Source organism: Callorhinchus milii, unplaced genomic scaffold (assembly GCF_018977255.1).
Source record: "Callorhinchus milii isolate IMCB2004 unplaced genomic scaffold, IMCB_Cmil_1.0 Scaffold2, whole genome shotgun sequence".
NCBI classification, from domain to species: Eukaryota; Metazoa; Chordata; class Chondrichthyes; order Chimaeriformes; family Callorhinchidae; genus Callorhinchus; species Callorhinchus milii.
The window spans coordinates 10060115-10064729 of record NW_024704743.1 but is presented as its reverse complement, the minus strand read 5'-3'; the positions used below and the strand labels follow the sequence as shown (position 1 = coordinate 10064729).

Sequence of the window (4615 nt, the reverse complement as noted above, 5' to 3'; positions counted from 1 at the left end):
CTCAAAACCTGAATCCACCACTATCTGACCTGGAGGAGAGAATGCCACCTATGCCAGGCTGGGCTGAAACCTGCAAAACCACAACTTGCACTTATATAGCACCTTTCACACAGGATAACATCTCAAACCACTTTATAGTGACAATGAGGATTGAGTAGTTGCTCTGATTTCATTAAAGAAATCCTCTCAATGTTTCAGATGGCAACCACAATGCCTGGTGTGCAAATAATAATAGTAATAATAATTATTTTGAGATGTCTTTGAGACGTCTCAAAGAATGTCACAGAATATACAATAAATAATAATAATAACTATTGCAATTTGTATAACGCCTTTCATATCAGGAGGATATTTCACAGGAATTACTATGAGGTGCACTTGTAGGCAAACACAGCAGCCCAATTGTCAAAGCAATGTCCCACAAAAAGCCATGAAACAAATTACAAATTTTATTTGGGGAATTGTCAGCTAGGTCACTGGGAGAAACTTTCTTCTCTTTTTGAATAGCGCCATAGGATCTTTAACATCCATCTGAATAGGCATATGGGACCCGTTTCATCCAAAGGACAGCACTTTGAACAATGCAGCACACCCCCAGCAATGCATTGAAGTGTCAGCCTAGACTCTGTGTATTCAAGTCCAAATGTGGGGCTTGAACCCACAGCTTTCTGGGAGAGAGATTGGGAAAGCTAGGCTGACACACAACTAAGACATTATGAAAGACTCAGTTTCTTGATCCGATTGCTGATGGGTTTCTGACCTCAGCCATGGTAGACGTATGGGCACTCCATTTGGTCCCAATGGCCCTGGCTAGGTAGAGGGGAAAATAAGCCAGGATTGAATTCTTGATGACTATCCAATGACCTCTCTTGGAAAGTGAATATGCATAGACCTCTAGTCAGAACAAGATTGAGTTCAGCTGTGATGACTCCATAGTCAAATACCCTGCAGACACTTACTACCTAGTTTTGGAAGAACCACTGGGACTGGGAAAAGGCACTGCAGCCAGCATGATATTAGTGAATCTTAGAGAGAGAAAAAACTAACTAATTCAACGTTTTAAGGGGTCATCAACTTTGGAAGAATAGATGAGAATAGATTGGGAACCAACATCCTTTCAGAGATCTTATCTGAGAAGAACCATTTGCTAAAATGAAAAGACAGGCAGATGGGTGGTTTCTGGGGTCCTCCATCATCTGATGGGGACAGATGATCTTCTGGTAAAAGCTGAACCTTGTTATCATTTGCTTGTGGTGAAAGGGTAGAGGTTATTTGCACTGCCACTCTACCATGCATCTGCTTAGGGCTGTCTCAACACGCCTGGGAAAGAAAGAGGATTTTTTTCACCTATGGGACCGGGCTTTGTTAGCCTTTCAGGTTCAGTGCTGTTCTTTACAATGTGCCTTCAGCAAGGCTGGTTGCAGAACTGTCATTTTTCCTCTGAAGTTTCTCCACCCCTTAAAAACTCAATTTTTAACTTTAGAATAAATCCAAAAAGGAGTTTCAGGAACATTCCAGGCTTCTGTTTGAATCGGTGTGAAGGTTGCGAGTGAGGTCTAATTCAAGAAGATAAAAAATTCAGGTCTATAAAAAAATCTATTCTAATGGGTGAAGTGGAGCTAAGTAAGTACATACCACAGAAGCATTGTCCTGCCCCCATACAAATACACACCTTATAAGTACACATACAGTATATAGATATGCACAAATACAGGCAGGTAGACACATACATACATTTACACACAAGACCTTCAGATACACACACACAGATACACACACACAGATATGCACAAACACACATATGCTTACACGTACACATATACCCCAATATACATATGCATATACATACATGATGCAAGTACACAGGTAGGCAGATAGAAACAAATAAACTAAATCAGTTTCCATCTCACCACCAACCAAAAATACTAAAACATTTTGTTAAATAAATCAATGGATTTCTTGGTTTTAATATCCTGAGTCCCAAAAATGTTGCCAGAAGTCGGTATCTGGTTTGGAAATGTTGCCCAATGTGCGTCAATTTTATGGATGTAACACATACCACCATTACCCAAATGTTTCTCAGCTTTGGAAACCAACTTAACAAGTAATGGGCTCTCACACTGAGCTTTGGCCCGAGTTTCTGATGTAAAATGTGAGCGTGATTCGTGGCCATTACACCGTTAGAGGTGATTGAAGTATTCAAAAGAGAGGTAAATCTAACTGGATACTTGGTAAGTGAGGACATTAAGAGGTATGGGGAAAAGACAGAGAAATGGGTTAACACACCATGGGTTTAATGGAGGAGCAAGTTTGATGGGCTGAATGGACATCTCCTATGTTCTTAGTTAAGCATTTGTTTTCAGAAAAATTCATATTCTATAATAATAATAATCCTTGCATTTAATATAGCGTCTTATATCACTGAGGTGTTTCAAAACACTTCGCAGAATATACGGTAAAGTGAATTGACTGAATATTTTGTGCACAAAACCGGGACTGCCAATTGCACACAGCAGTGTCCCACAAACAGTCATAGATTGAGTGACTAAATTATTATTATTTTTTATTAAATTTTTTAAAGAGGTTATTACCCCCAGAAAGTAACCCGCCAATCAACTAACAACCGGGTTCCTACATACTACATAAACAGAGGCGGGTGGAGCAAAAAAACTTGCCCAGGAATCAAACCCGGGTCCTCTCGCCTGCGAGGTGAGTCCTTTAACCAATATACTGTAGGACTCCAATATAATCAATTCCAGGGGGCACCCGGATTTGAACTGGGGACCTCTTGATCTGCAGTCAAATGCTCTACCATTGAGTTATATCCCCAATACAAGTGTTTCAGATCTTCCAATGTTATATTCCAAATATTACATTAAATAAGAAGGAAACATTATAAATGGCGATGCATTATTAGGCAGAATTTGTTTTAAAAAAAGAGTCTCATAAGCCCTAAAAGAGAGGGGAAATGACCATGGTCAAAGAGTCTTCAAATGTAATCATGTGACCGTCCTCAGTGGGACGTTACAACGCACCAACGCACCAGTATTTTGGAAAACCATGGTTCAGTCCTTACTTGACATGCAGTGTTCTGATAGGATTGATGACAGCTCCCCAGACTAGTGTCTGCTGTCACTGGACAGGCTGCCTCACATACTACACAGTGAGCATCTGTAGCCGCCATAGCACACTTGAACTGAATCACGTGGTTTGAGTCAAAATAATTAATTATTCATAAAAGTTATTCTCAAATAGTGCTCCTGCCTTTCATGAGTACTGTAGGGAACTGAACCTCGCATATTGATTGAAGCGCTGTCAGCCTCACGCTTTAATTGATCTGTCTGTCCTCAACTCCCCACTAGAGTAGCCTAAGCTTCGGTTACTATTTGAGCTGCATTTAGGGCTCATGAGACTTTTTTTTTAAAACAAGTGGTTCCAAAACAAATCCTGCCTAATAATGCGTAGCCATTTATAATGTTTCCTTCTTATTTAATGTAATATTTGGAATATAAAATTGGAAGATCTGAAATACTTGTGTTGGGGGTATAGCTCAATGGTAGAGCATTTGACTGCAGATCAAGAGGTCCCCAGTTCAAATCCAGGTGCCCCTGGAATTGTTTATATTGTAGTCCTGTAGTGTATTGGTTAGAGCAAGCGAGAGGTCCCAAATTCATTCCAGGGTAGAGCAAAACTTCAGGCAAGTTTCTTTACTTCAACCACCTCTGTTTACCTAACAGTATGTAGGAACCCGGTTGTTAGTCAATTGGTTGATTGCTTTCTGGGGCTAATATTCCCTTTAAAAACTTAATAAAATATAATAATAATTTGGTCACTCAATCTATGAATGCTTGTGGGACACTCCTGTGGCTGCCATGGTTTCACCCACAATATACAGTCAATTCACTTTCCAATATATTCTGTGAAGCGCTTTGAGACATCTCGAAGACGTGAAAAGCACTACATCAAATGCAAGGATTATATTATATAAGACACTGGACAGTCAGGGATTTGGACCTGAGCAGGTGGTTGGGACCTGTGTAGGTATTTGGGAACTGGGTGTGTGGAGGGTAGGGGTAGGAGGGTGGCCAATGTGCAGTCGAAAAGGAGGATCTTGAGATGTGCCTTGAAGGATGCAACGGAGGGAGCGAGGCAAAGGGACGATGGGATGGAGTTCCAAAGGGTGGGGGCAGAGAGGCTGAAGGCCCAACCGCCGATGGTGGGGCAGGCCAGGCGGGGCACATGGAGCAGGCCGCAGCCTGCTGAATGGTGGATTTCCTTCAGTACCGATTTGTAAAATATAAACATTTTAGTGATTGTTTTAGTGTATTTCTCTCCCGTACTGGGTTCCGTGAACCTATCACTCCCATGCTCACCTGGCTTCACCGGCCCTCCATCACTTATAGCGGGGTGGCCCAACTGTTTAGCTGCCGCAGGCCGTATGCCCTATTTGAGAGAGGACTGCGGGCCGCATCTGCCCCGAGAACATTTCCAATATTCCAACCTGCTCCCTCCCTCCCCGGTGAAGGGCAGCAGCAGGAGCTGGCGGTTGGGAGGACGCAGTGCGCAGAGCCTTTACTGCAGTCTGTCAGGAAGGTGAGCACGTCTCTTACCAACC

General features: G+C 42.1%; 2 non-coding genes across 2 annotated transcripts; one reads left to right on the top strand and one right to left on the bottom strand.

Annotated features, from left to right (window-relative positions):
- Positions 1-2757: 2757 nt before the first annotated feature.
- On the bottom strand, positions 2758-2829 carry trnac-gca. The gene has a single exon. It is a non-coding gene; the product is annotated as a tRNA-Cys (tRNA).
- Positions 2830-3539: 710 nt separating this feature from the next.
- Positions 3540-3611, top strand: trnac-gca. Its single transcript has one exon. It is a non-coding gene; the product is annotated as a tRNA-Cys (tRNA).
- The last annotated feature ends 1004 nt before the right edge of the window (positions 3612-4615 follow it).